This window comes from Phyllobates terribilis, unplaced genomic scaffold (assembly GCF_046119375.1).
Source record: "Phyllobates terribilis strain yellow unplaced genomic scaffold, ASM4611937v1 Scaffold_3__8_contigs__length_932513732, whole genome shotgun sequence".
NCBI classification, from domain to species: Eukaryota; Metazoa; Chordata; class Amphibia; order Anura; family Dendrobatidae; genus Phyllobates; species Phyllobates terribilis.
In genome coordinates, this window is record NW_027362763.1 from 10,864,598 (window position 1) to 10,881,321 (window position 16,724).

General features: G+C 45.2%; 18 non-coding genes across 18 annotated transcripts; all 18 read left to right on the forward strand.

Annotated features, from left to right (window-relative positions):
* The first annotated feature begins 9,245 nt into the window (after nucleotides 1-9,245).
* On the forward strand, nucleotides 9,246-9,318 carry TRNAV-AAC (transfer RNA valine (anticodon AAC)). The gene has a single exon. It is a non-coding gene; the product is annotated as a tRNA-Val (tRNA).
* A 574-nt stretch (nucleotides 9,319-9,892) lies between these two features.
* TRNAV-UAC (transfer RNA valine (anticodon UAC)) lies at nucleotides 9,893-9,965 on the forward strand. Its single transcript has one exon. It is a non-coding gene; the product is annotated as a tRNA-Val (tRNA).
* Nucleotides 9,966-10,174: 209 nt separating this feature from the next.
* Nucleotides 10,175-10,247, forward strand: TRNAV-AAC (transfer RNA valine (anticodon AAC)). The gene has a single exon. It is a non-coding gene; the product is annotated as a tRNA-Val (tRNA).
* A 574-nt stretch (nucleotides 10,248-10,821) lies between these two features.
* TRNAV-UAC (transfer RNA valine (anticodon UAC)) lies at nucleotides 10,822-10,894 on the forward strand. The gene has a single exon. It is a non-coding gene; the product is annotated as a tRNA-Val (tRNA).
* A 224-nt stretch (nucleotides 10,895-11,118) lies between these two features.
* On the forward strand, nucleotides 11,119-11,191 carry TRNAV-AAC (transfer RNA valine (anticodon AAC)). The gene has a single exon. It is a non-coding gene; the product is annotated as a tRNA-Val (tRNA).
* An 86-nt stretch (nucleotides 11,192-11,277) lies between these two features.
* On the forward strand, nucleotides 11,278-11,350 carry TRNAV-CAC (transfer RNA valine (anticodon CAC)). The gene has a single exon. It is a non-coding gene; the product is annotated as a tRNA-Val (tRNA).
* Nucleotides 11,351-11,765: 415 nt separating this feature from the next.
* Nucleotides 11,766-11,838, forward strand: TRNAV-UAC (transfer RNA valine (anticodon UAC)). The gene has a single exon. It is a non-coding gene; the product is annotated as a tRNA-Val (tRNA).
* A 223-nt stretch (nucleotides 11,839-12,061) lies between these two features.
* On the forward strand, nucleotides 12,062-12,134 carry TRNAV-AAC (transfer RNA valine (anticodon AAC)). The gene has a single exon. It is a non-coding gene; the product is annotated as a tRNA-Val (tRNA).
* An 86-nt stretch (nucleotides 12,135-12,220) lies between these two features.
* On the forward strand, nucleotides 12,221-12,293 carry TRNAV-CAC (transfer RNA valine (anticodon CAC)). Its single transcript has one exon. It is a non-coding gene; the product is annotated as a tRNA-Val (tRNA).
* Nucleotides 12,294-12,708: 415 nt separating this feature from the next.
* TRNAV-UAC (transfer RNA valine (anticodon UAC)) lies at nucleotides 12,709-12,781 on the forward strand. The gene has a single exon. It is a non-coding gene; the product is annotated as a tRNA-Val (tRNA).
* Nucleotides 12,782-13,005: 224 nt separating this feature from the next.
* On the forward strand, nucleotides 13,006-13,078 carry TRNAV-AAC (transfer RNA valine (anticodon AAC)). Its single transcript has one exon. It is a non-coding gene; the product is annotated as a tRNA-Val (tRNA).
* A 574-nt stretch (nucleotides 13,079-13,652) lies between these two features.
* Nucleotides 13,653-13,725, forward strand: TRNAV-UAC (transfer RNA valine (anticodon UAC)). Its single transcript has one exon. It is a non-coding gene; the product is annotated as a tRNA-Val (tRNA).
* A 224-nt stretch (nucleotides 13,726-13,949) lies between these two features.
* On the forward strand, nucleotides 13,950-14,022 carry TRNAV-AAC (transfer RNA valine (anticodon AAC)). Its single transcript has one exon. It is a non-coding gene; the product is annotated as a tRNA-Val (tRNA).
* Nucleotides 14,023-14,108: 86 nt separating this feature from the next.
* Nucleotides 14,109-14,181, forward strand: TRNAV-CAC (transfer RNA valine (anticodon CAC)). Its single transcript has one exon. It is a non-coding gene; the product is annotated as a tRNA-Val (tRNA).
* Nucleotides 14,182-14,596: 415 nt separating this feature from the next.
* On the forward strand, nucleotides 14,597-14,669 carry TRNAV-UAC (transfer RNA valine (anticodon UAC)). The gene has a single exon. It is a non-coding gene; the product is annotated as a tRNA-Val (tRNA).
* Nucleotides 14,670-14,893: 224 nt separating this feature from the next.
* Nucleotides 14,894-14,965, forward strand: TRNAV-AAC (transfer RNA valine (anticodon AAC)). Its single transcript has one exon. It is a non-coding gene; the product is annotated as a tRNA-Val (tRNA).
* An 88-nt stretch (nucleotides 14,966-15,053) lies between these two features.
* On the forward strand, nucleotides 15,054-15,126 carry TRNAV-CAC (transfer RNA valine (anticodon CAC)). Its single transcript has one exon. It is a non-coding gene; the product is annotated as a tRNA-Val (tRNA).
* A 415-nt stretch (nucleotides 15,127-15,541) lies between these two features.
* TRNAV-UAC (transfer RNA valine (anticodon UAC)) lies at nucleotides 15,542-15,614 on the forward strand. The gene has a single exon. It is a non-coding gene; the product is annotated as a tRNA-Val (tRNA).
* The last annotated feature ends 1,110 nt before the right edge of the window (nucleotides 15,615-16,724 follow it).

The window sequence follows — 16,724 nt, forward strand, 5'->3', positions numbered from 1 at the left end:
AAATAATTTTTTTCTGCATCTAGCTCTGAAAAAATATTTGGGCTTCTAGCGATGTGTGGGACTTGGTCTATTAGTCCATCTATACTGACCTCCATCAGGTTGCAAATTAAAAATAATTTTTTTCTGCATCTAGCTCTGAAAAAATATTTGGGCTTCTAGCAGTGTGTGGGACTTGGTCTATTAGTCTATCTATACTGACCTCCATCAGGTTGCAAATTAAAAATAATTTTTTTCTTCATTTAGCTCTGAAAAAATATTTGGGCTTCTAGCAGTGTGTGGGACTTGTTCTATTAGTCCTTCTATACTGACCTCCAGCAGGTTGCAAATTGAATATAATTTTTTTCTGCATCTAGCTCTGAAAAAATAGTTGGGCTTCTAGCGGTGTGTGGGACTTGGTCTATTAGTCCATCTATACTGACCTCCATCAGGTTGCAAATTAAAAATAATTTTTTTCTGCATCTAGCTCTGAAAAAATATTTGGGCTTCTAGCAGTGTGTGGGACTTGGTCTATTAGTCCATCTATACTGACCTCCATCAGGTTGCAAATTAAAAATAATTTTTATCTGCATCTACAGTACCTCTGAAAAAATATTTGGGCTTCTAGCAGTGTGTGGGACTATTTGTATTAATCCGTCTATACTGACCTCCATCAGGTTGCAAATTCAAAATAATTTTTTTCTGCATCTAGCTCTGAAAAAATATTTGGGCTTCTAGCAGTGTGTGGGACTTGGTCTATTAGTCCATCTATACTGACCTCCATCAGGTTGCAAATTAAAAATAATTTTTATCTGCATCTACAGTACCTCTGAAAAAATATTTGGGCCTCTAGCAGTGTGTGAGACTATTTGTATTAGTCCATCTATACTGACCTCCATCAGGTTGCAAATTCAAAATAATTTTTTTCTGCATCTAACCCAGCCAATAGTTTTGGCCTAATACCACAGTTTGGCCACTCAGCTCTGCTCAGTTACCATCCATTGTTTTTTTGTGCAAACAACTCCAGAGTTGTGAATTAGTTAACCACCAAAATGAGTGGAAAAAGGCCTGCTGCTGGTGGAAAGGGGAATAGGCGTGTTGGGAAGGGGAAAAAAGGTTGTGTCCGTGGGGTAGGTGTTAAAGCAACAGTAACATCTGCAGAAGAAAGACCATCTTCCAGCCAAACTAAAATGTCTACTTCTTTTAGCGGACAATGTGATAAGATCCCTTTCTTACGGCCACGCCAATCGCTACAAATTCCAGATGAGGCACAAAAACAGCAGGTGCTTCAACGGATATCAAGTGCTCCTTTAAGTGGGCTCTCCTCCACATCAACTTCAACATCACAAATACTCCAGTCCTCAAAGGTGTCACCCAAATCGCACTTGCTTCCTCACAGCTCCCAAATCTCCAGCTGCCCGTCTGAGTATGAGGTAGAACAGATGGTTGAGTCTGCAGAGCTGTTTACTCATACTATAGCCTGGGAATCAGAGGTCGACTCCAGCGCTTCTGTGAATCCAGACGAGGAAATGATCTGCACTGATGCCCAGAATCTTTATGAGTCGGATCCAGGACCAGACGCAGAAGGTTCTGACCATAATGTAGACCCTCATTCCCAAACTGTAACTCCTGTTGGTGGAGACAATGAGGAAGACGATGATAAGACTCAAATACCTGATTGGAGCGACAACTTTAGTTTTTTGTCAGGGCAGGAACAGGTAAAGATGACCCAACTCGTGTTATCTGTAACATTTGTCAGCAAAAGCTAAGTAGAGGCCAAAAAATACATAGTTTGAGTACTTCATGCATGAACCGGCACATGGACATGAAGCATAAGTTGCAGTGGGAAGCTCAGTGTGCTACAATGCGGCCTAGCCGGCCGGGCCAATCACCGTCTGCCATATCTTGTGCATCCGCGGCCTCTTCACCCTCTGTGACTGGGGGGACAGCAGTCACACCTGTTTTGGGGCGCAGACCTGCCACCTCTTTACCAGCGTGATTGGCAGGTCATCATTTTCTTTGGAGGTGGTAACACCAGCTGGTGTTGAGCGCTGTCCGACATCGATAGCACCACCTTTGGATCAAGGCAACCTAACATGTCCGCCTGCATCTTCCTCACAGACCAGCAGTTTGCCGGGGACACCCTTATCAACCCCGTCTAAGCACAATAGCCAGCCCTCGGTCCCTCAGATGTGGACAAGTAAAAGACCATTTCCTCCTAGCCATGAGAAAGCTAAGAGGTTGAATTTCACCATCTGCAAGCTCTTGGCTACAGAAATGCTGCCTTTCCGCCTGGTGGACACAGAGGATTTTCGAGACCTTATGTCCGTCGCAGTGCCCCAGTACCAGATGCCCAGTCGGCACTACTTCTCAAAGAAAGGTGTGCCTGCGCTCCAGCAGCATGTCGCACACAACATCACCGCTTCTTTGAGAAACTCTGTGTGTGACAGGGTGCATTTCACCACAGACACTTGGACGAGTAGGCATGGACAGGGGCGTTACATGTCGCTGACTGGGCACTGGGTAACTATGGTGACAGCAGGACAAGGGGCTGCTGTCCAAGTCTTGCCGTCCCCACGAGTTGTGCGTCAATCCTCTTTATGTCAAAGTTCCTCCACTGCTTCTGCCTCCTCAACCTCCTCTCGGTCTTCCACCTGCACCCAAAGCCTGTCTGGTCATGCCACAAGCTTTCTAACTGCGCAGAAGGGATCCTGCACACCTCCTTACTTTGCTGGCAGTAGGGCTCAACGTCATCAGGCGGTTTTTACATTGAAATGTCTGGGAAATGTGAGTCACACAGCTGAGGAGTTGTGGTCAGCTCTGGAGAACCAATTTCATGAATGGTTGTCTCCACTGGACCTGAAACCAGGGAAGGCCGTGTGCGACAATGCTGCAAACCTGGGTGCGGCCCTTCGCCGGGGCAATGTCACACACGTGCCTTGTATGGCTCACGTGTTGAACCTGGTTGTCCAGCAATTTTTAGCCCACTATCCCAGACTAGATGGCCTTCTGCAGAGGGCACGGTCGCTGTGTGCTCACTTCCGCCGTTCGCATCCCGCAGCTCAGCGACTTACATCTCTCCAGAAGTCGTTGGGCCTGCCACTTCACCGGCTAAAATGCGATGTGCGTACCCGGTGGAATTCAACTCTGCACATGTTGCAGCGACTGTGGCAGCACCGACAAGCCCTGGTGCAATACGTTCTGACGTATAGCCTGGGCCAACGAGATTCAGAGGTGGGGCAAATCACGCTGGAGGAGTGGTCTCAGATCAGGGACCTATGCACCCTTCTGCACAGTTTTGAAATGGCGACGAAGATGTTTAGTGCTGACGATGCCATTATCAGCATGACTATTCCGGTGATTTACATGCTGGAGCACATGTTAAACAGAATTCGGAGTCAGGTGGTGGCACAAGAGGAGGTGGAGGAAGTAGAGGAGGAGGAGTTGTATGCGGAAGGGCTAACATCTGCAAGGTCCAGACGGTCGGCAGCACCAAGGCGGCAGGCATGTGAGGGTGGGGGAGATGGTTTTACCAGGGCGCATGGTAGCAGCCAAACTAGTGAGGAAGGTGCAGGAGCCCAGGAAGAAGTGGAGGACGAACTGATGGAAGACTCATCAGATGAGGGAGACCTTGATCACATTTCTGTTGTGCGAGGTTGGGGGGAGAGGACAGAGGAAGGAAGCATGATTGTTACCTCGCCACCAACACAACAGGGACTTGGTGCTCCTGGATGCGCAACACACATGAGTGCCTTCTTGCTGCACTACCTGCAACATGACCCTCGAATTGTGAGAATTAGAAATAATCCTGACTACTGGGTTGCCACACTGTTAGATCCCCGGTACAAAAGTAAATTTGCAGAAATTATTCCTGCCATAGAAAGGGATGCACGCATGCAGGAGTATCAGCAGAGACTGTTGCAGAATCTTACATGTGCTTTTCCACAAAATACCAGTGGTGCACGTAGTGAATCTCACAGTTCCAACTTGCCAACCGTGGGACCGTCAAGTGTTCAGCACTCAAACCGTAACAGAACCACAGTATCTGCTGGTAACATCAATTTTGCGGAATCATTTCACCACTTTTTTAGCCCATCCTTTGCAAGGCCACAGGAGACAAGAAGTCTGACACATAGTCAACGCCTAGAGACGATGGTACAGGAGTATCTCCAAGTAATCATTGAAGCCACGACTGTGTCACTGGACCCTTGCTCTTTTTGGGCTTCCAATCTGGATAAATGGCCGGAGCTAGCCACTTACGCCTTGGAGATCTTGTCATGCCCCGCAGCCAGCGTTCTGTCTGAACGTGTGTTCAGCGCTGCTGGTGGTGTGCTGACAGATAAGCGCACGCGGCTCTCCACTGATAATGTAGACAGACTCACGTTCATAAAGATGAACAAATCATGGATCCAAAACGACTTTTCTACCCCTGTGTCATCCTGGGGAGAGTAAAAGCTTGATGATTGGTTAAAATCACCCTACCAACCGTTTTAAGCTTTCAAATTACTAATCATGTTTATCTGTATCTTGACTGTAAAATAATTTGGGCTTTGTAGCAGTGTGCAGCACTGATCCTATTAGGCCATCTATACTAAAGCTTCACCAGATTTAAAATTAAAAATAATTTTTAGCTGCATCTAGCCCGGAAAATAATTTTGGGGCTCCGAGATGCGCAAGGCACATAAGTGCCTTCTTGCTGCACTACCTGCAGCATGACCCTCATATTGTCAGAATTCGAAGTAATCATGACTACTGGGTTGCCACACTCTTAGATCCCCCAAACTTTTCGATCAACCTTTTCATTTTAATAAAGACCAAAAAAATGGTCATTTTTGAAATTATAAGCATTAGCAGGTTGTTAGAAACTGAAATCAAACAGTTTTCAACTCAAAACTTTATTCTAGGTGATGTTACATTTTCACATAGGACCCCTTGTTCGAAAGGAGCTTCTGAACTCTCTCGTCCATTGAATTTGTCAGGTTTTGGATGGTTTCTGCTTCAATTGTTTTGCATGAGGACAGAATACCCTCCCAGAGCTGTTGCTTAGATGTGAACTGCCTCCCGCCATCATAGACACTCCTTTTAATGATGCTCCAAAGGTTCTGAATGGGGTAGAGGTCAGGGGAGCATGGGGGTCACATCATAAGTTTGTCCCCTTTTATGCCCATATCAGCCAGAGATGCAGATGTTTTATGTGCAGCATGAGATGGTGCATTATCATGCAGAAAAATGATCTTGCTGTGAAATACACGGTTCTTCTTCTTGAACCATGGCAGGAAGTGCTGTTTGAGAAAATCCACATACATTATGGAGTTCATCTTTAGCGCCTTCAGGGATCCTAAAGGGGCCGACAATCTCTCTCCCCATGATTCCAGCCCAAAACATTACTCCACCTCCTCCTTGTTGGCGCTGTAGCCGTGTTTGCGTGGGGTGTCCATCAACCAGCCATCCTCCACTCCATCCATCTGGACCATCGAGCGCTGCACGGCACTCATCCGTGAACAAAACAGTTTTGAAATCAGTCTTCATGTAATCTTTGGCCCACTGGAGCCGTTTCTGCTTGTGTGAAGTGGATAGAGGAGGTCGACAGGATGGCGCATGCACAGCTGCAAACCTCTGAAGGACCCTGCATCTTGTTGTTCGGGGGACGTTGGAGGCACAAGCAGCTTCAAAAACTTGTCTGCTGCTATGACAAGGCTTTTTTGCCGCTGCTCTTTCAACCTGATGTAATTGCCTGTAGGAAAGAGTCCTCAATTTGCCCTTATCAGCACGCACACGTGTGTACTGTGAATCAGCTACATACTTCTTGATTGCCAAGACACTTCATCCTGATCATCGCACAATGTTGATTGTAGTCATGCCTTGACCTAAACACTCCACAATTTGTTGCTTCTCAGCAGCCGACGCATCCTTTTTCTTTCCCATTTTGGCAGAAAATGTAGGCTGCTTAATAATGTGAGAGAGCCTTCTTAAGTAGTCTTGCCTTTCATTGGACACACCTGCCAAACTAATTAGCACAGGTGTCTGCAATTGCTTACAGTGATATAAAGAGCCCTGACACACATCACCATCAATGAGTTTAACTGACAAACAAACAAATTCTTCCCTTATCACTCCTAAACACTTTTTGTATAATAATTTGGAACGCAGTGTACATGTGCTTTTCCACAAAACACCAGTGGTTCACGTAGTGAATCTTACAGTTCTAACTTGCCAACCGTGGTCTGTATGGAGTTGTTCAATAAAGGGCCCAAAATTAAGATAACATAGATGGGAGAGGTCTCTATGAATAGGAATTCCTAAGTATTTGATACCCTGTGAGGGTCAGGCAAAGGGAAAGTTGGACTGGATGGAATCCTATATGGATTTGGGGAGGGAGACATCGAGGGCCTCAGACTTCGCTGCATTGATTTTAAAATTTTACCATGTAACAAAGTGATCTATTTCAGCCATAACAGCATGGATGGATATATGTGATTGAGTGATATATACTAGGACATCATCAGCAAATAGAGAGCACTTGTACTCGGTGCCTCCCACCTCAATCCACCTAATATTGTGGTTATGGCGAATTGATGAGAGCAGGTGCTCCGTCACTAGGATGTATAAGAGAGGGGACAGAGGACATCACTGCCTTGTCCCATTGGTGATTGTGAAAGGTGATGAAAATGTTCTGACGCACCCCCTGGGCCTTGGGACACCCGGAGCCGGACCCTTTTTGGTGGATGCTGGTGGTTGTAGTCTTCGTGGCGGCGACCCAGTTCCGTGGCTCAGGGCGGTCAAACCAGTGGCGGAACTATTTATGTGGTTTTCATGTTTAAATGTCCGACTACGCCACCCGTGGATTGCGGTCAGAGTGAACCGCCGCTACAGGGCAGACCACTGAGGCTGGTGTTGTGGGTGCAGCAGAGCGTAGCATAACTCCCCACGGGAGGAGTATAGCCTCAGGGCAGTGTATGCGGAGGATGGGGGTGATGGTGCAGGGCAGCAGCAGTAACGACACGGAGTCAGTGATGCAGTTCAGGGCCTTTACTCACAGTTCTTATTATCCAGACCACGTCTGCAGGAAACGGCTGCCCACGTCGTACTGTGCTCACCAGGTGAGGGGCTCAGACAACTCCCAGATAACTTTGGAGCACTTCACAGGACCCCCTTTGTGTGTCCTTTGTCTGGCCTTTCTTACCAACACTTCTGTCCGGCTGCCTCGGGCCTCCTCTTGGTAAACTTGGCGCCAGTTTCCCTGACCCTATGTGGTGCCTTCCTAGCGGGTGTAGCGAGGGGCTGCGCCACATAAAATGTCAGAGCCTCCGGTTTCTAGCTGACGGTCGTTTCCTGCCTCCATTAGTTCGGGGACCGGTCTCCCCCTTTGGCCTGACCCCTCCACGCAGGTGGATTCGGGCGTGCGGTGGCGACTCGCCCGTCCGCACCCCTGGGATCCCTTCATTCCTCGTTCCTGGAGCCTTCTCCGCTCCTCTTCCTTCCTTCTCCCTCTTCCAGGCCTGGGCCTCTGTTACTAGGCCCGCCTCCGGAGCAGAGCTCATGCAGAGCCCCTGCTCCCTGCCACTTCTGCTCAGACTTCTCTGCACTGAACTAAGATGGTGCCCACCTTTTATACTCCCTTCTCAATGCACCCAGGAACTGCTTCCTCCCTGCTCCTGCACTACAGGGTTCCCCTTCCTCAGTGTTCCCTCCCCCCACTCCAGCCAGGGACAGGGACTGTCGTGCCCATCTCAGGGGCATATTGGTCGCCCTGCCCCACGGCAATGTGGTGTAATGCATGCAGGTGTCGGGTCCTGATCCACACTCCATCCTTACCTGAGAGTGAGATATCACACCTCTGGGTGAGGTGCAATACGTCTGTAGCAACCGAGCCCTCAGGGTGCTACAGTTCCATTTATCTTCAGCCTAGGTGACGTATTGCGATACAGGGCCGTGATTTTGGCTATAAAAGGGTCCCCTAGACCCCTACCCCAAGCTTTTTAAGAGAATCATATATGGCGTGCCAGGAGACTCTATGGAATGCTTTCTCAGCATCCAACGAGAGTATCTAATTACAAATTTTTAACTGCATCTAGCCCAGGAAATACTTTGTGCCTAGTAGCAGTGTCTGCTAGTGAGCGGATTATCCCGGCTGTTAAGCAAGCTGCACCACCTGTAGTTTAGACACTTAATTTTTTCAAAGGAAATGCTTCGGGACCATGGGATACTTAGTGAAGAGCATCAGGAGGCACCCCAAGGCATAGGGGCTGGGACTGGCAGTAGGATGCCTTGCGGTGGACAGCCGAGCTCGATCCTTATAAAAGCTTTTTAACTGCAGCAGCTTTAGTGGACGCTACTGGAGCTGGAATTACCGCGGCTGCTGGCATGAGACTTGCCCTCCAATAGATCCTTGTAAATGGATTTAAAGTGTATTCATTCAAATTAGAGAGACAATTTAAATTAAAAAGCTTAGAGCTGCCTCCACCACAGGGGGGCTCGCTCGACCCACCAGCGGACAGGCACCAGTATTGGGAGAGGGGGGCTGGCCGTCAGGGTTCACCGCGGCTCTGGCACAAACCCGGCGACACGGAGGTGGCACGGGCAGGAGCGGACTGGCCGTGTCGGCTTCTCACTTTTTGGATTTTAGAAGGGCATGACATGCCTATATCTGTGTCTCCCCCTCCTTTTACTCCTCCACCTCTTTTATTTTCGCATGACTATATGTACTTGTCACTTTTCCATGTGTTAGTTATGTCTTCTGAGCAGTTTGTCAGCTTTTGGACACCTTTGAAGGTGTTTTCTATGTGTTTCTATGTGTTTTTGTTTGCCTGCCATTGGTTTTAACGGTGTTCGAAGGTGTTCGACGAACAGTTCGACGAGCACACGGGTGTTCGACGAACCGAACCGAACTCGAACACTACGGGGGTGGCTCAACACTAGATGCCATTACTCTGTTTCCACTTTTGCTCTTGATTGCTTGACGTGAACATTTCACTCCTTTTCATGAAGTTTCTGTAGTGTAGTGGTTATTGTGTTCACTTTACACGCGAAAGGTCCCCGGTTCGACACCGGGCAGAAACATGTGTTTGTGAGCGTTTTTTCTCACACAAGGCTATACTGTTGGTTTGGGCAGCATGATTTTCACCCATTTGATTCACAATGGCCTGACAAATGAACGCATGTTCCCTGGTTGAAAAATGCCCTTTGTCCTGTTTTTAAACATTGAGGTAAACCTGTTGGCTTTGGGTGAATGATTTAGGTATAAGTGAATGTCTTTGGTAGTACCGTGAGTTTCTGTAATGTAGCGGTTATCACGTTTGCCTAACACGCGAAAGGTCCCCAGTTCGAAACTGGGCAGAAACATAATTTTATTGTTTGCTAGCAAAGCGTTTGCCTTTCGGTCCTTGATCTTGATTGCATACCGTGACCACAGAAGCTTTTTCTATCTAGTTTCTGTAGTGTAGCGGTTATCATGTTCGCCTCACTCGTGAAAAGTCCCCGGTTTGATACCGGGCAGAAACATGTGATTTATTCTTTTTTTCCAAATGCAAGATTATATTGTTGGGTTGATCAGCATTTTTTTCACCGCTACGATTTCTACGTGAGTTTGCTTTTGACAACAGTGTGTGGTTTTGAGAGTTGATAGGTTATCACAATTCAAGTAGCACCTGAGAGTTTTAGGGTGCAAAACTAGGCATCTACGTGCTTTTTCTCTTTCTTTTTGGCTTTTGGACAAAGGCATGAGAATGCTTTGTCCAAAATGTTTTTTTCCATGCAAATCCAGCTCAGCTACGTTTAAACCAGAATCACGTTAGCCTGACAAGTGAAAAGTTCCCTCATTGAAAGATGCAAGTTTTGCTTTTCAGATGATGCCATTACTCTGTTTCCACTTTTGCTCTTGATTGCTTGACGTGAACATTTCACTCCTTTTCATGAAGTTTCTGTAGTGTAGTGGTTATCACTTTCGCTTTACACGCGAAAGGTCCCCGGTTTGACACCGGGCAGAAACTTGTGTTTGTGAGCATTATTTCTCACACAAAGCTATACTGTTGGTTTGGGCAGCATGATTTTCACCCATTTGATTCACAATGGCCTGACAAATGAACGCATGTTCCCTGGTTGAAAAATGCCCTTTGTCCTGTTTTTAAACATTGAGGTAAACCTGTTGGCTTTGGGTGAATGATTTAGGTATAAGTGAATGTCTTTGGTAGTACCGTGAGTTTCTGTAATGTAGCGGTTATCACGTTTGCCTAACACGCAAAAGGTCCCCAGTTCGAAACTGGGCAGAAACATAATTTTATTGTTTGCTAGCAAAGCGTTTGCCTTTCGGTCCTTGATCTTGATTGCATACCGTGACCACAGAAGCTTTTTCTATCTAGTTTCTGTAGTGTAGCGGTTATCATGTTCGCCTCACTCGTGAAAAGTCCCCGGTTTGATACCGGGCAGAAACATGTGATTTATTCTTTTTTTCCAAATGCAAGATTATATTGTTGGGTTGATCAGCATTTTTTTCACCGCTACGATTTCTACGTGAGTTTGCTTTTGACAACAGTGTGTGGTTTTGAGAGTTGATAGGTTATCACAATTCAAGTAGCACCTGAGAGTTTTAGGGTGCAAAACTAGGCATCTACGTGCTTTTTCTCTTTCTTTTTGGCTTTTGGACAAAGGCATGAGAATGCTTTGTCCAAAATGTTTTTTTCCATGCAAATCCAGCTCAGCTACGTTTAAACCAGAATCACGTTAGCCTGACAAGTGAAAAGTTCCCTCATTGAAAGATGCAAGTTTTGCTTTTCAGATGATGCCATTACTCTGTTTCCACTTTTGCTCTTGATTGCTTGACGTGAACATTTCACTCCTTTTCATGAAGTTTCTGTAGTGTAGTGGTTATCACTTTCGCTTTACACGCGAAAGGTCCCCGGTTTGACACCGGGCAGAAACTTGTGTTTGTGAGCATTATTTCTCACACAAAGCTATACTGTTGGTTTGGGCAGCATGATTTTCACCCATTTGATTCACAATGGCCTGACAAATGAACGCATGTTCCCTGGTTGAAAAATGCCCTTTGTCCTGTTTTTAAACATTGAGGTAAACCTGTTGGCTTTGGGTGGATGATTTTGTTCAATTGCATTTAGGTATGTGTGAATGTCTTTGGTAGTACCGTGAGTTTCTGTAGTATAGCGGTTATCACGTTCGCCTAACACGCGAAAGGTCCCCAGTTCAAAACTGGGCAGAAACGTAATCTTATTGTTTGCTATCAAAGCGTTTGCCTTTCGGTCCTTGATCTTGATTGCATGCCGTGACCACAGAAGCTTTCTCCGTCTAGTTTCTGTAGTGTAGCGGTTATCACGTTCGCCTCACACGCGAAAGGTCCCCGGTTCGATACCGGGCAGAAACATGTGATTTATTCTTTATTTCCAAATACAAGATTATATTGTTGGTTTGAGCAGTATTTTTTTCACCGCTACGATTTCTGCGTGAGTTTGCTTTTGACAACAGTGTGTGGTTTTGACAGTTGATAGGTTATCACAATTCAAGTAACACCTGAGAGTTTTAGGGTGTAAAACTAGGCATCTACGTGCTTTTTCTCTTTCTTTTTGGCTTTTGGACAAAGGCATGAGAATGCTTTGTCCAAAATGTTTTTTTCCATGCAAATCCAGCTCAGCTACGTTTAAACCAGAATCACGTTAGCCTGACAAGTGAAAAGTTCCCTCATTGAAAGATGCAAGTTTTGCTTTTCAGATGATGCCATTACTCTGTTTCCACTTTTGCTCTTGATTGCTTGACGTGAACATTTCACTCCTTTTCATGAAGTTTCTGTAGTGTAGTGGTTATCACGTTCGCTTTACACGCGAAAGGTCCCCGGTTCGACACCGGGCAGAAACATGTGTTTGTTAGCATTTTTCTCACACAAGGCTATACTGTTGGTTTGGGCAGCATGATTTTCACCCATTTGATTCACAATGGCCTGACATATGAACGCATGTTCCCTGGTTGAAAAATGCTCTTTGTCCTGTTTTTAAACATTGAGGTAAACTTGTTGGCTTTGGGTGGATGATTTTGTTCATTTGCATTTAGGTATGTGTGAATGTCTTTGGTAGTTCCGTGAGTTTCTGTAGTGTAGCGGTTATCACGTTCGCCTAACACGCGAAAGGTCCCCAGTTCGAAACTGGGCAGAAGCATAATTTTATTGTTTGCTATCAAAGCGTTTGCCTTTCGGTCCTTGATCTTGATTGCATGCCGTGACCACAGAAGCTTTTTCCATCTAGTTTCTGTAGTGTAGCGGTTATCACGTTCGATTCACACGCGAAAGGTCCCCGGTTCGATACCGGGCAGAAACATGTGATTTATTCTTTATTTCCAAATGCAAGATTATATTGTTGGTTTGAGCAGCATTTTTTTCACCGCTACGATTTCTACGTGAGTTTGCTTTTGACAACAGTGTGTGGTTTTGACAGTTGATAGGTTATCACAATTCAAGTAACACCTGAGAGTTTTAGGGTGCAAAACTAGGCATCTACGTGCTTTTTCTCTTTCTTTTTGGCTTTTGGACAAAGGCATGAGAATGCTTTGTCCAAAATGTTTTTTTCCATGCAAATCCAGCTCAGCTACGTTTAAACCAGAATCACGTTAGCCTGACAAGTGAAAAGTTCCCTCATTGAAAGATGCAAGTTTTGCTTTTCAGATGATGCCATTACTCTGTTTCCACTTTTGCTCTTGATTGCTTGACGTGAACATTTCACTCCTTTTCATGAAGTTTCTGTAGTGTAGTGGTTATCACGTTTGCTTTACACGCGAAAGGTCCCTGGTTCGACACCGGGCAGAAACATGTGTTTGTGAGCATTTTTTCTCACACAAGGCTATACTGTTGGTTTGGGCAGCATGATTTTCACCCATTTGATTCACAATGGCCGGACAAATGAACGCATGTTCCCTGGTTGAAAAATGCCCTTTGTCCTGTTTTTAAACATTGAGGTAAACCTGTTGGTTTTGGGTGGATGATTTTGTTCAATTGCATTTAGGTATGTGTGAATGTCTTTGGTAGTTTCGTGAGTTTCTGTAGTGTAGCGGTTATCACGTCCGCCTAACACGCGAAAGGTCCCCAGTTCGAAACTGGGCAGAAACATAATTTTATTGTTTGCTATCAAAGCGTTTGCCTTTCGGTCCTTGATCTTGATTGCATGCCGTGACCACAGAAGCTTTTTCCGTCTAGTTTCTGTAGTGTAGCGGTTATCACGTTCGACTCACACGCGAAAGTACCCCGTTTCGATACCGGGCAGAAACATGTGATTTATTCTTTATTTCCAAATGCAAGATTATATTGTTGGTTTGAGCAGCATTTTTTTCACCGCTACGATTTCTACGTGAGTTTGCTTTTGACAACAGTGTGTGGTTTTGACAGTTGATAGGTTATCACAATTCAAGTAACACCTGAGAGTTTTAGGGTGCAAAACTAGGCATCTACGTGCTTTTTCTCTTTCTTTTTGGCTTTTGGACAAAGGCATGAGAATGCTTTGTCCAAAATGTTTTTTTCCATGCAAATCCAGCTCAGCTACGTTTAAACCAGAATCACGTTAGCCTGACAAGTGAAAAGTTACCTCATTGAAAGATGCAAGTTTTGCTTTTCAGATGATGCCATTACTCTGTTTCCACTTTTGCTCTTGATTGCTTGACGTGAACATTTCATTCCTTTTCATGAAGTTTCTGTAGTGTAGTGGTTATCACGTTTGATTTACACGTGAAAGGTCCCTGGTTCGACACCGGGCAGAAACATGTGTTTGTGAGCATTATTTCTCACACAAGGCTATACTGTTGGTTTGGGCAGCATGATTTTCACCCATTTGATTCACAATGGCCTGACATATGAACGCATGTTCCCTGGTTGAAAAATGCCCTTTGTCCTGTTTTTAAACATTGAGGTAAACCTGTTGGCTTTGGGTGGATGATTTTGTTCAATTGCATTTAGGTATGTGTGAATGTTTTTGGTAGTACCGTGAGTTTCTGTAGTGTAGCGGTTATCACGTTCGCTTAACACGCGAAAGGTCCCCAGTTCGAAACTGGACAGAAACATAATTTTATTGTTTGCTATCAAAGCGTTTGCCTTTCGGTCCTTGATCTTGATTGCATGCCATGACCACAGAAGCTTTTTCCGTCTAGTTTCTGTAGTGTAGCGGTTATCACGTTTGCCTCACACGCGAAAGGTCCCCGGTTCGATACCGGGCAGAAACATGTGATTTATCCTTTATTTCCAAATGGAAGATTATATTGTTGGTTTAAGCAGCATTTTTTTCACCGCTACGATTTCTACGTGAGTTTGCTTTTGACAACAGTGTGTGGTTTTGACAGTTGATAGGTTATCACAATTCAAGTAACACCTGAGAGTTTTAGGGTGCAAAACTAGGCATCTACGTGCTTTTTCTCTTTCTTTTTGGCTTTTGTACAAAGGCATGAGAATGCTTTGTCCAAAATGTTTTTTTCCATGCAAATCCAGCTCAGCTACGTTTAAACCAGAATCACGTTAGCCTGACAAGTGAAAAGTTCCCTCATTGAAATATGCAAGTTTTGCTTTTCAGATGATGCCATTACTCTGTTTCCACTTTTGCTCTTGATGGCTTGATGTGAACATTTCACTCCTTTTCATGAAGTTTATGTAGTGTAGTGGTTATCATGTTCGCTTTACACGCGAAAGGTCCCCGGTTCAACACCGGGCAGAAACATGTGTTTGTGAGCATTTTTTCTCACACAAGGCTATACTGTTGGTTTGGGCAGCATGATTTTCACCCATTTGATTCACAATGGCCTGACAAATGAACGCATGTTCCCTGGTTGAAAAATGCCCTTTGTCCTGTTTTTAAACATTGAGGTAAACTTGTTGGCTTTGGGTGGATGATTTTGTTCAATTGCATTTAGGTATGTGTGAATGTCTTTGGTAGTACCGTGAGTTTCTGTAGTGTAGCGGTAATCACGTTCGCCTAACACGCGAAAGGTCCCCAGTTCGAAACTGGCAGAAACATAATTTTATTGTTTGCTATCAAAGCGTTTGCTTTTCGGTCCTTGATCTTGATTGCATGCCGTGACCACAGAAGCTTTTTTTTTGTCTAGTTTCTGTAGTGTAGCGGTTATCACGTTCGCCTCACACGCGAAAGGTCCCTGGTTCGATACCGAGCAGAAACATGTGATTTATTCTTTATTTCCAAATGCAAGATTATATTGTTGGTTTGAGCAGCATTTTTTTCACCGCTACGATTTCTACGTGAGTTTGCTTTTGACAACAGTGTGTGGTTTTGACAGTTGATAGGTTATCACAATTCAATTAACACCTGAGAGTTTTAGGGTGCAAAACTAGGCATCTACGTGCTTTTTCTCTTTCTTTTTGGCTTTTGGACAAAGGCATGAGAATGCTTTGTCCAAAATGTTTTTTTCCATGCAAATCCAGCTCAGCTACGTTTAAACCAGAATCACGTTAGCCTGACAAGTGAAAAGTTCCCTCATTGAAAGATGCAAGTTTTGCTTTTCAGATGATGCCATTACTCTGTTTCCACTTTTGCTCTTGATTGCTTGACGTGAACATTTCACTCCTTTTCATGAAGTTTCTGTAGTGTAGTGGTTATCACGTTCGCTTTACACGTGAAAGGTCCCTGGTTCGACACCGGGTAGAAACATGTGTTTGTGAGCATTTTTTCTCACACAAGGCTATACTGTTGGTTTGGGCAGCTTGATTTTCACCCATTTGATTCACAATGGCCTGACAAATCAACGCATGTTCCCTGGTTGAAAAATGCCCTTTGTCCTGTTTTTAAACATTGAGGTTAGTGTTGAGCCACCCCCGTAGTGTTCGAGGTCGGTTCGGTTCGTCGAACACCCGTGTGTTCGTCGAACACCTTTGAACACCGTTAAAACCAATGGCAGGCAAACAAAAACACATAGAAACACATAGAAAACACCTTCAAAGGTGTCCAAAAGCTGACAAACTGCTCAGAAGACATAACTAACACATGGAAAAGTGACAAGTACATATAGTCATGCGAAAATAAAAGAGGTGGAGGAGTAAAAGGAGGGGGAGACACAGATATAGGCATGTCATGCCCTTCTAAAATCCAAAAAGTGAGAAGCCGACACGGCCAGTCCGCTCCTGCCCGTGCCACCTCCGTGTCGCCGGGTTTGTGCCAGAGCCGCGGTGAACCCTGACGGCCAGCCCCCCTCTCCCAATACTGGTGCCTGTCCGCTGGTGGGTCGAGCGAGCCCCCCTGTGGTGGAGGCAGCTCTAAGCTTTTTAATTTAAATTGTCTCTCTAATTTGAATGAATACACTTTAAATCCATTTACAAGGATCTATTGGAGGGCAAGTCTCATGCCAGCAGCCGCAGTAATTCCAGCTCCAGTAGCGTCCACTAAAGCTGCTGCAGTTAAAAAGCTTTTATAAGGATCGAGCTCGGCTGTCCACCGCAAGGCATCCTACTGCCAGTCCCAGCCCCTATGCCTTGGGGTGCCTCCTGATGCTCTTCACTAAGTATCCCATGGTCCCGAAGCATTTCCTTTGAAAAAATTGTGTCTAAACTACAGGTGGTGTAGCTTGCTTAACAGCAGGGATAATCCGCTGACTAGCATACACTGCTACTAGGCGCAAAGTATTTCCTGGGCTAGATGCAGTTAAAAATTTGTAATTAGATACTCTCGTTGGATGCTGAGAAAGCATTCCATAGAGTCTCCTGGCACGCCATATATGATTCTCTTAAAAAGCTTGGGGTAGGGGTCTAGGGGACCCTTTTATAG